The sequence below is a fragment of the Globicephala melas genome, chromosome 3 (assembly GCF_963455315.2).
Source record: "Globicephala melas chromosome 3, mGloMel1.2, whole genome shotgun sequence".
Taxonomy (NCBI): domain Eukaryota; kingdom Metazoa; phylum Chordata; class Mammalia; order Artiodactyla; family Delphinidae; genus Globicephala; species Globicephala melas.
The window spans coordinates 141,243,626-141,256,801 of NC_083316.1; the positions used below are offsets into that span (position 1 = coordinate 141,243,626).

Here is a 13,176-nt window from a genome sequence, read left to right on the forward strand (position 1 = left end):
TCAGTATGGCAGATACCAACTTTTCGTAACACACGGATCCAAAGGAGGCAGTCACTGCATGGGTTTTCCACTTCTGGCATCTTTTTCTCTTCCTACATAAGAAATCTGGAATTATTAATTGGGAAAAAATGAGAAGCATTAGGTTTGCGGTATTTGACCAGGATAGAAGTTTCACTTATTGTTTATAAATTTATAGTCTTCTCTGGAGCTGCTACGTAATAAACTGCTGCTGAAATTAAAGTTCAAGAAGAGCTAGTCGAGCTGTACACTGTTAACTGAATTTCCTTCAGGAGTCAGTATTTAGATTTTGAAGGGGAAAATGACCCTAATAATGTGAAATGTATATACAGCTGGTTATATGGATGTGTGTGTGTGTGTGTGTGCGCGCGTGTGCGTGTGTGTGTGTATTACAATATGTACATTTCCCCATAACTGGAGCCTTCCCCTTCATTATTGTTTTTAAATTTTTTATGGATTATTTTAGATATATATTTCCTGCCTTCTTAAACAAAATGTGTTGAATATAATTTAACTTTATTCTAGAGAGCTCAGACCATCATTGTGAATATCCATTATTGTGTTATGGTATAACGATGCTACGTTGGATTCTATGAAATTTATGAAGTCAGGTCTTCTTGTAGGCAAATGCATTTCTTTCATTCAGTCATTCATTCTCTGAGTTCCAATTATTTTCCAAACCCAAATAAACGTCAGTGAACCAAAACAGGCAATGTCTTTGTCTTCTTGGATTTAATCTAGTCTGAGAAGTAGGTATGGATAGAATAAATACACACAAAAAATACATAATTCAAATTTAATAAATGCCAAGAAGATAAAGAACAGGATGTCATCAAAGAGAGGAACAGATTTATCTAATTCATATGAAAGAGTTAGGGAAAGACTCTGAGGAAGGGGAGTTTTCCCAGCGAGATTTTAAACACTAGGAATTAGCTAGAGGAAAGGAATAGCATGTGTAAAGGATTTAAGGTGAGAAAGACCTCAGGATGCTCAAAGATTAGGTGGATGAAAGGCTAGTGTTGCTGTAGAAAAATATGGAAGGGGGATTTCAGAAGGATATTCATGTTCTTTAAATATTTTAAGAGAAATAATTCTAATTACTTCCTGTTGAGTGATTTTTAGATTTCAGGAAAATAGTCACAAAATTAAGGAAAAAAGTGATACAAAAAGAACTTGATACTCTTAAGAATGAATGAGGGTTTAGGTCAAATGCAGACATAATTCAAAAGTTACCTTTATGCTTGTTATTCATCATCAAATTTTCCCTTAAGTTATTTGAGGATTCCCCAGAGAATTTAAAATGAATCTGACCAGGGATAAAATAAACAAAATGCCAATTGAAACCCCATAGCTGCTGCTTCTCAGATTCCAACCTCATTAGACCTCAGGAGTTTCTATAAAGGGATTATTAAACAAATGAATTGTTATTTTAGTTCCTGTAGCATGTTGCTAGTGTGAAAACAGTTTATATGTAAAACCAATTAAATTATGGTAAATTACATAAAGTTCAATATTATAATATCCAGAAAATTTCAAAATAGTAGAAGTGTCTATTTGAATTCTTATTAAAATTAAAAACAAGATGAGTTTTCTCATAAAACCTCCCTGCTTTGTTATACCATAGGAAAAGAATTCTTTTGGAAAAAATAATTGAAACAAAAATATACTTGAATTATGCTTATAATTCACTTGAATTATAGATTACTACTTAAATAAGCATGCAGAAAATATTTTACTTCCTGGGAATTGATTTTCTGTTGATTTAAAAAAAAAAGAGAGATTCATAAGATGCATGGATTGCTTCTTAAATTCATCCTAAGCATTGAAATTCATTATCCAATTAATGGCACTCAGTATGTGTTATTCATAATATACCCATAAAATTGAGCATTAAAACTCAGAGCAACAGATTTTCATACTAGAATGTATGTGTACTCAAGACAAAACTAATTCTAGTGCCTGCTAATACCAGCATTATTAGAAAACCTTTTCCTTGTTTTACTTTTTGAATGTAATTAGAAATTTGCCTAAAAATCCCCACTGACATGAAATGTTAATATTGGTGCAATTAATGAAATGCTAATATTTATGAATTAATTGGCAAAAATCTTGATGAAAGGAAGCTAACAGAAATCATTTATGCAGAATCTACCAGAGGACAAGATTTGTCCTTGGTGACTTGCTTATTTTGCTTTCAGAATGTTATTTAGTAAAATAGTCAGTGATTATTTCAGTAAATTCTTGGTTGAAAGAGTTCTCTAAGACAAAGTTAACAAGCTAGCTTCTAACATAGATATGTTAATTGGAGATATAGGAGATGATATTTCTCAGTCACTCAAATATGCAGGGGAAAAAAATGTGATTCTTATTTTCTACAACTTTGCTTTGTCTCTGTCTTGAGTTTTCCTTTTTCCTGAGGGCTAGACATATAGTCTTGGTCCATTCTATGTAAACTCAGTTATTTTAGGATTAAACTACTTAATTCAGTATTTACTCCACCCCCACCATTTCTACCAGCATCTCCTCTAGGTGCATCTGGACATTATGTCAGCGTTTGCTCAACCTTCTTTGTTCCAACTTATTTTCTATCCACAGTGGCATGTTGTTTTCTTCTTTGGCATCTTTGTGTCACGTGTGAAATTCTTCCCTGTCATCTCTTAATGTCAATGTTAGAATGCCACCATCTTTGCTCCCACAAGAAGACCAATAGCAGTTCCCCCTGCCATGTTACGTGAGCAGAGGTTAATTTGTTTAGGCATGCTCTAGCCTCCCAAACCATCTTATTTCTAGAAGCTCTCAGCAGGGTTTGGTGCCTACTAGGGCATATAGGCAGGGCTCAGATCCTGTCTAATGTCAGTGATGTTAGACTGTCTAAGAGGGATCACAGCTGAAGTACATGTTTTGGTAAATATTCTTCACAAGTTTGTTTGTTTTTGTTTTTGTTTTGTTTTGTCCTTGATTCTACCTGATTTTCAGCCACTAAGCCACACATTTGACATCTTTTTTCTTATGGTCCCACAAAGCAACTTCCATTTGGGAAATGATAGACTCATGAGGGTTCAGGCAGCAAGTGAAAAATTTGCTGTTGCCAAAAGGGTAAATAGCTCCTTGGCCAATGCTTCACATTGTGCCACCATTATGTCCTTTCTTTACCATTCTAGAACTTGAACAGTAAGTGAAACTTGGAAATTAAGAAATTAAAAATGTATAAGAGAAAGGATAAAAGAGAAGAAGGGAGGAAGGAAGAAAGAAAGTATGCATATTAGCATGTGACCCAGAAGCCAGGCCTTTGCAAAGCCTTTAATATAAATTCCCCAAATATCAGTAACTTAGGGATAACTAGAGCAAAACAGTAAATTGAGGAAAAAACCTCCTATCTCCTCTTACTCCTTTCCTGACAACACTCTTATCTTTTTGCACAGTCTTCCCAGGTACCCAGGGCCCAGCTCCAGATGATTCCCATGGGTCTTTTAGCCCATGTGTTACATTAACATTTTATTGTTTAAAACCTTTTCCTTTAGAATCTCTCTCAGTGTAACCAACAAATATGCAATCATATGTCAGATCTGGCTTTTAACAAGGGCTACCTAGAGATAAACTCATCAAATGTACCCAAACTATTTTGAGGTACAAAGCAGGCCAACAGTGAAAACAATTTACATCAGACTGGCTACTTTGTGATCACCCAATGTACTTGGGTTGGACCACCTTCAAGTTAATACATAGGATGTGGAGAACTTGAGAGAATTGGAAAGAGAGTTGATTACTTGTACAAGGGATCACTGGGAAGGGCAGGGGTGGGGGCACACAGACAGGTCCCAGATAAAGTTGGGCCTTTATCATTGTTAGAGGGTGAGATTAGGGAATTTGCTAGGTTTGGGTTTGTGATTTGTGAGGTTGGAATATTTCAAAAGGACCATGCAGGGGACACGTATAAACTTTCTTATCAGCCTGTCCGGATGCGGAGCTAACAGGAAAGAGGAAACTGAGGCTTAAGAGAAGTCAGTGGTATGCTCGCTTAGGCAGCACATATACGGAAACTGGAACAATACAGAAAAGGTTAGCATAGCCCCTGCACAAGCATGACACACAAATTCATGAAGCATTCCATATTTTTGTTTGGGGTTAGCGGATGCAAACTATTATATATAGAATGGATAAACAACAAGGTCCTACTGTACACAGAGAACTATATTCAATTTCCTGTAATAAACCATAATGGAAAAGAATATGAAAAATAATATATATATGTATAACTGAATATATATATATATATAACTGAATCACTTTGCTGTACAGCAGAAATTAACAAAACATTGTAAGTCAACTATACTTCAATTAAAAATAAAAAGTTGGTGGTCCACTATCCAAAAATAGGGTCAAACTCTATTACATTGGTCTTTCCCTGTAATGTGTGACTTCCCAGGGGCTCCTAACTTCAGAAACCAAGGACAGCTTCCTTACAGACTAAAAGAAGATAAAGCAAGGAGTGCTAAGAAACCAGGCTGACTAAACAAATTTGGAGAACAAATATTAAGAATGTTGGGGTCTGTTCCCTGCATTCCTTTTGTACCTATTTCCTGAGCTAAATGTGAGATCACACATAGAGGAGCAGTGGAATGATAGAACCTCATGACCCTCAGATACAGCTTTTCTAAAGGGCTGGAAATTGTAGATGGTGTAAAAGGTTCTTTCATTCTTCCAAAACTATGTGCTAGTAGAGTATTAATATTTGTAGAACAGGAGCAATTATAAAACATTCATGAGAGATTTCAAAATCAGGCCTCCATGTATATTCACTCATTCATATATTTTTTCATTCATTCTTTTTCAGTGAAAAAGAACCTATCTGTTTAGCAAGCCAGGTATTGATACTTTTCCATGTGCTGGGATACATTGGTAAGCAAGATAAATCACCTGTTCCCATGGAGTTTGTTTTTTGTGGGAGGTGACAGAATTAAAAAAAAAAAATACAAACACAGCTTCATTTCTATTAAGTGTTATAAAGAATGCCAGGGTCTAACTTAGCCTGAGCTGCAAAGGAAGGCAGCCCTTGGGGGAATTGATGACTAGCCTGAAACCTGAAGCATCAGTCCAGAAGGTCTTTGAAGAAGTTAATGCTCAGTGCAGGCGTTCCCATTTTCTAATTTTTGTGTTTAGCCAGCACTATATTTAATTGGCCAGATAGAAATAGGGCAAAAATTGAAAATGGGTCTCTCTGCCTCTGTAATGAATTAAATAGTTTTCCATAGCATTAGCTGTAAATGACACTACTGAACTGACAATTTCTTTCTTGTTTGGACTTCATTTAAACTTCTGAATGGTATTAAGAGGTTATTAGAGATTAATCTCCAATTAGGTATTCTGATAGCCCAAGAAATTGTCAAAGGGTCCCTCTGGCCATATTTTTTAGCATTAAAGAGATATTGAATTAATAATATTTTGCCATCTCTTCAGACCTTTAAACTCCTGTGACTAATGTCCAATCATTTAGCCCACTTAAACAGAATGTCACACTCTGAGCCTTCCATTCTGAATAGGTCACCGTAGGCTAGAGCTCATTAGTGTTGAGTGTCCATTTCAGAAGCTGCAACAGTCACTCAGCCCCTATATTTTAAGAAAATAAGTAGAAAATTGTTTTCTCCCAAATGAAAGGGTTATGAAGACAGTGCCATATGTCATCATTATTGTGACTAAAAAATGTCATCTCAGCTCTATAGTGCTGTATAATGCTCGCACATAAGGCCACAAAATCATGTTGTGTTAGTAAGTAAGGCTCGTGGCACCATTCCCAGACCCATCTGGAGTGCTGTGGACAGCACAGGATAGCATCCAAAGCCCCGTTTCAAAAAGCAGGAGCGGCTGGGCAAGGCAGTTGTGGTTTATGTGGGATTCTCCTCTACCAAAGCAAGAGGTGAATGAATTAACCAAGTATTTGCAGTGAAAGTTTAAAGGGAAAGGCCAGGAAAGAGTAAGGTGAAAAGAATCTGCCTCATTTTGTTAAGCTTAAAAGTTAAGTTTCTTTTCTTTGTCTCTTACACTTATTTTTAAGCTTACATCTTGATTAGACTATGAAAAGATATTTTATCACTTAGGGATTTAGCTGTTAACTAACTTTTTCCTTTCTTTACCTGGTTTCTGTAACTGCATTGCCTACTAGGCTAATGTGCAAATAATAATAATAAGAGTTATAAAGGTGTAAATTATAGGGCTTGACTAATTGTAATTTCTAAATTGGGAATTTCTAAGGAAGAGATATATGGTAGAACTCGTTAGTCGGTTTGGATTAGATGACTTTTATAGACATCTGTTATGTTTGACTCCCACTGTTGCTTCCCTCTTCTAGTAGGAGCTCCTCGATTTGATTTTCCTTTAGGGAACTGTGGTCTTCCCTCATCCCCACTTTTCTGCAGTTTTGCTGGATCTGTCAATGGCAGTAACTCACCTTCCTGAACCAAGAGTGTGTAGACATGTGACCCAAATTACACCAATAAGACTGCCCTTCTGCTATGTTTGAATTTTAAACAAAGAGACCCAGGGATAGAAAATGGTTGGCCCTGGTTCGTCCCTATGTGGAAAATTGGAGAGAATTCCTGTGAGTTTCTTCTTCCTTACGTTGCCAAAGCTGTCCTAAATCCTGTTATTACTGAGATCTTGTTGTAAAGGATTCCCTTATTTTCAGAGCTATTCTATTTCCTTCCAATATATTCAATTTTAAGCAAAATTACTTCTGTGTATTGTGGTCTAAGAACATCAGCTGGTATCATGGAATCAAAACCTTCATCCAATCAGATAAGCTAAAGAAATACTTGCTTAGACAAAAACATTAGGAATATAGTAGATATAGCTGGTTGTATTATAAGGATATGATGTGTGTTGGTGGGGATGGGACATTAGAAAAAGCAGTGTGGGGTTTGAATTTGGAAGGTCTTAAATTCTAGAATCTGGAATTTGCTTTTTGATAAAGTACAGAAGAACAGAAAAAAAGGCAACCCTATTTCTATACCATTCCCATGACATCCATGGCCTCGTACCATGACATCTGTGGGTTTCAGTTATCTTATCTGAAGTGATGGAGGTGAGCTGGATGATCTGAAGATCCTGTTTAGTTCTTTGGTCATGTAATTATGTATTATTACCCTGTAGGCCATGGTGAAATGTTGAAAGTTTCTGAGCAGAAGAATGACAGAATAAAAACCATGTTTTAGTATCAATTTTTTTTAAATGACACTTCTGTAGTTAAAATTGAAAGGAAATATCTAAATTCTTTACTCATTATAAATTTGAAGACAGGTTTGTGAAATATCTAGACCTTTAGAGCAAGAAGACTACTTGGGATTACTAGATAAAGTCAAAGGCAAGTTAGTAAAGGAAAAGGCTGATCTAGCATATTAGGTGAAAATTTTATTAGGGGTAAGGAAAGTTCATTTAAGAAAAGAAATTCTAATGGACGTGAAAAAAAATCAACAAACTTTAACAAAATTCCTTAAGCAGATACACATACTTTAAATTAATGATTGCCTAATAAGCAAGAGTAAACTTATTTTGACTATTTGAAATGATTTTAAACTTAGCTTGTATCTGACAGTCTTGAAATGTTGAAAGGACATTTAAAAAAATTTAAACATGCAGTTGGTCTCCCAGTCTGAAAACTACGCTGTTACAAATACATTTTCTAAAATATGTCTGCCTATGAAATATCACAGAGAAAAACGCACAAAACAAAAATCAAAATGATGAATTATCATAAAGACAACATCCCTGTGACTATCACTCAAATCAATAAATAGATCAGAATGTATAGCCTAGAAGCTGCTTCCTACCTTCTCTCGTCACTACTTCCTTATCTCCAAAGGAACCATCATCCTGACATTTAATATTATAATCACTCCCTTGGTTTTACCACCTAGTCATGGTCTAGTTTTTTTCCTGTTCTTTTAATTTTGTCCTAACAGAAATATATGGCTTCTTTCACTTAACATTATGGTTGTGAGATTCATCATTGTTGTTGTGGGAAGCTATATTTGACTCATTTTGCATACTGTATAGTAATCCATACATGAATATGTTACAATGTATTTATCTATTACAATATTAATGAGTATGGGGGTTGTTTACACTATTGATTCTAAATCATACCACTATTAGCATTTACATACGTATTTCTTCAAGCTCATGTACTTACATTTATAGTGGGTACTTTTTAAAGAGTGGAATTTCTGGGCTGTGGTTACACATATGTTCAACTTTAGCAGATAATGTAAAGACATTTTCTAAAGAGGTTGAAGCAATCTATACTCCAACCATCATTGTGTGAGAATTTTTATTGATCCACATATTTGACAACACTTGTGATAGTATTTTTAATTTTAGCCAGTCTTACACATGGGAAGTATTATTTCATTGTGACTTTAATCTGCATCTTGCTAATTAATAAGAGAGTATGTTTATTTTTCCACTTACATGTCTTCTTTTGTAAAGTTCCTATTCACATCTTATTTCTTGAATCTTTGGCTTGATAACTTGATAACTTTCATTAGTTCCAGAAGGTTCACAGCTGTTATCTGTTCAGATATGATGGCCGCTCTTTTCTCTCTCTAGATCTTCTCTTCTTACTGTATGTATATTTTATGGCTGATCTCCTCCTTGTACTTTCTTTCCTATGTCTCTCTCTGCTTCATTCATTATTCTAAGTTGTCATCCAATTTACTAATTATTTTGTCACTTCTATTTAACCTGCTGTTAATCCCATCCACTGCATTCCTAACTTCGATTATTGTATTTTTATGTTCTGAAATTTCCACTAGTTTTTTTTCAATTTCTAGATCTGCCAATATTCTGCCACTTTGTCATTTATCCTCTTTAACATAATAAAGTGGTTGCTTTTTAAATCTATGATGGTCACTCTAGTATCTGGACCATCAGTAGGTCTGCTTCTGTTTCTTATTGTTTCTGCTGATTTGTTTCATATGGGCTTTGTCTCCTAATGTGCCTGGTTATTTTTATTTTATTGGGCCTTGTTTTGCAGAATTATTTGTAGAAATAATTTAGGTATCTGATATTGTTATCCTCTTGTACACGGGATATAGGTTTTCTTCCTAACCTGAGAAAAGCAACAATCGGATTCAGCTCTTCTGGAGATGAATTGCAAGTCCCTGAAAGGACCTGTCTGTTTCTCTTTTAAACTTAGTCCTAAGATGCAGCATTTCAGTATCCCTACCCAAAGCAAGGGAGATATGCTGGTTTTCCTCCACCTGCTAGCTTAGCCACCAATATTTGTCCACTTAATCTAACAAGGTTGTAAAAACCATCATCAACCTATGGCTGCCATAGAACTGGCAAACAACTTTAAAAAAAAGTCCTTCAATTCCAAGCTTACCTCTCTGAGCCTCTATCTTCCTGGACTAGTGATTCTTTACTATTTTAATAGTAGTTCAAGCAGTTTTTAAATATATACACACATATTAAATATTATAAATATATAGGCACTTTATCCTCAGAGGGTGGCTTTTCCAAAATACTTAATAGACCATTTCTGGAAATGAAAGTCCCTTATTTGGTTCAATCCATTTTCTATTCTACTATAATTATAGTTTTAGAAGAAACCTTTGATTGACTATTCTCCTTTTTAAATATTTTATTAAATATTTCTGTTTCATTCATTCATTCATCCCATTCCGTTCCATTTATAATAACATCTAAACAACATAGCTCATAATTTGTAGCTTTTTATAATCTAACCTTAGTCTTAGTTTCTGACTTTATATAATATCATTCCCTACCACATGCACTATTATTCTAAGGCTGGGAGACTACATTGTTCCCTAGTGACAAGGGACAGTCTAATGTTCTTGTGCTTTTAACTCATGCTGTTTCTTCAGTCAGAGTGTGCTTTCATTGTTTGGTGGTAAAATCCTATTCATCTTTCTAGACAGCTTTTATGTCAACTCTTTTGTGAATGCACTACCTAAACCCAGCTCAAACATAGACACAAAAACACACAGCAGACCTGATCCTTCCCTCCTCACTTTCTAACATGAATTTCCATGTACCTTATAAGTGAACCACACTAACCTGTTTTCTGAATGCACCCTACTTCCATACCTTCATGCTTTTGCTCATAACCATCTCTTTGCCTAAAGAAGACCCAACTCATGCCTCAAAGATCCTCTATTGTTCCCTTTCTTTATTGCCCACAAGAGCTGAGTTAATACATCATTCCCATAGCACTTTGTCCATATCCCAATTATAGCAGTTTCTAGTTATTGTATTTATTTTCTGAACTATTGGTCATACCCTTTTTCTTCCTGAGATCATCTCTTGTTTTCTTTTTTTTTTTTTGCTCCTGATTCAAAACAATAATTGATGTACTCCTAATATGTGACAATTAATATCTGACTGATACAAGGAAAAATGCGTATAATGTGTCTCCATTTCACTAGTTATGATAGTTTTTCACAAATGGATTCAAAAATTCTGTTTATATAATGGACCCAAAGTTCAGGTCATCACATTTTTATTTTTCATAATAATAGAGGAAAAATGGCAGGAATTAATAAAAGCCAGGCACAATTCCAAAACCTCATTTAGCCAGTGTTTTCTCTTGCTTCCACCAAAGTGTGACTAACAAATAGAAGGATGCTTTATTCTCTCTATTTGGGTTTTGCTTGTTAGCCTACAGTGGAGATTTCATTGAGCTGTGAAATTGTTGAAAGCATTCATCTCCAAACATTAGTGGAATTAAGAATCAACTGGGAAAATTGTTAATATTGCAGATTTATGACCCTACGTGTCTGGTTCAATAGGGCAGTGCTGGAGCCCGGGAATAAGCATTTTGTTCAGTGCCTCATGTACTTCTACTTCAAGGATTCTGCTACCATCATTAAAAATGGTCCACTTTTCATGCAGTTATTGTCCTAGAAATAAAACAAACTATTGGGCACAGAAGTAAAGCCTAAATAATCAGATGCTGAATTCTAGAAAGCTGAATAGAAACTGTCTTAGCTCTATTACATTTGATGTAGTAAGCAAAATGAAACTCTATTTTTCTATATCTAACAGCAACCAAAGGGGCATAAATACCAGGCAGCAATAGTTGTGGGAGGGAATTTATGAATTGCCTTAGAAACCAATTAAATATTGCTTAAGAAAAACAACAAGTCAGAGGAAGAGACAAACTTAAATTAAGAACATATGTTATCCTGAAAGGTATTTCTCTGGGCTAACATCTACCCCAATCCCCACAAATACTTTACTTCTAATAATTCCCCTCTCGTTTTGTCTCCCTGCCATTCTTTTAAAACGATGGTACTTAACTAAGATTATAATCTGGCAACTGTCTTTGACAGACCATGAATCTGTTTGTGGAATAGATGGATGAAATACAGACTAGAGATGTTGATTGACTCATAGGAACTTATTAATTTATTTCAGAAATATTGTCCAGCCAAATAAGTACAAACTTTAGTGCTTTGAAAATGTCTGTGGTTTGGTTTGTAATGGGGAGTGTCAGCACTTTTTAACAGATGGCCTCTCAAGTTTATGACCTTGATGGACACTTTTGGACAGAACAACAGTAACAAAAAAACACACACATATATTTGCAAGTGTGGACTGACCTATACAGCCCTTCTACCTAAAAAGAGAAAGTATGTCACGTTTTTACAGTTATAAGCATTAATGTCCAATAGCATTTATGCTCTCTTTTTTTTTCAGCTTTTTATGGTGTTACTTTCAAACTATACCTGCCATTTGTATTAGGAGCATATATCAGAATTTGGAAAGAGTAACATGATAAAGTGTGGGCCCAACTCATATGCTGTATATGTGAAGTTTTTGGCATATTTTGGCTTTCTGAATTCACCAAGTTGGCCAAGATGGAAATATTAATAGGAATATGTGGGGGCATTCTGATTTTATGGTATATCCATAGAAATGGCATGATTGGCCAAGAAAGCATGTTTAGGATTCATATGTTTTAATTATGAGATACGACTCTTTTGGATCTCATTTTTGGCCCAGTTTATTATTTTAGTTCTTTAAAACTAATAATTAGCCTATGTAGATGTTAAGTGTTTTAATCTGGAACGTTTATTTTTTTTCTTTTTAGTGGTTTATCATAAATGCAAAAGGGGATCAAGAAAAGAAAAAAAAGTTTTGTGATCGTGTTATAATTTATTGATGTAGATAGCAAACTCCTAATTTTTCATGGAAATAATCCCTCTATTTTCTTTATTTCCACCATTCATTATTTAATCAGTAAGGGGCAGAGGGACTATTTTAATTGTAATACTCTTTCCTCTGAAATCCAAGTAAGTACACTTCTAAAAGTGAAAGCTAGAGCATGTTTTTTATTTGTTTATTTCATTAAGTTTTATTTTGGGACTAAATTTATTTTTACTAACAGCAGTGAAAAATATAGTGCTAAGAGAGTGCAAGAGAGAGATTGAATATGGAACTGATGATCTAACAGAAATACTCACTTGAGAGTTTCAGAAAAGCATCAAAATCTGTGGGAACTTCTGAGAATAATTTGGTTTACATATAACGATAATGGGCTCACCTTTCAGGTGGCAAATATATGTATATTCTAAATCAGAGGTCATATTAAAAGCAAAATTAAAAGCACTGATATTTATTTAGTTATCAGAGCTGTATTAGCATGAAAAGAATGATGTTTATTGTTCCCGACTACATATCCTGAAAACCTGTCTTTATAACACGATAAGCAGCACAATCACACTTTACACAGGGCAGCCTTTAATGTGTATGGCCCTTACCTTGAAATGCAATGTTCAGTTTTTTTAAATGAGGAATATTCTGGCGGATAAGACTTATTTTTGTATTGTGTCTGTCAACTCATTCCTGCACACAAATGCTCTCTTTCTTCACGTTTATGTCTCTGCCCTACTATATTAAAGGATTGATGTAGGTAATAAACCTGACCTACTTCTTAGATTTAAAACTGCATCTGTCGGTAACTTACTAAAGAGTTTGATCTCTGATGAGCTAATCAACGCTTATACTGTCACCGCAATAGAGTATACATGGAGTCGTAAAATTGTTTCACCCTATTATGTGTAAATTGGAATAAAATGATACTAGCACACTGTCAGCACAAATGCTTCTAGAACTTTTTCCTATAGAAACAGATCTCTT

The 13,176-nt window shown here is 34.8% G+C and overlaps 1 protein-coding gene and 1 non-coding gene across 2 annotated transcripts in view; both read left to right on the top strand.

Annotated features, from left to right (window-relative positions):
* The window catches only part of TENM2 (teneurin transmembrane protein 2), a 3,004,989-nt gene that overhangs the window by 951,890 nt on the left and 2,039,923 nt on the right, over positions 1–13,176 (top strand). The window lies entirely within an intron of this gene.
* Positions 4,029–4,135, top strand: LOC115838800 (U6 spliceosomal RNA). The gene has a single exon (XR_004033775.1). It is a non-coding gene; the product is annotated as a U6 spliceosomal RNA (small nuclear RNA).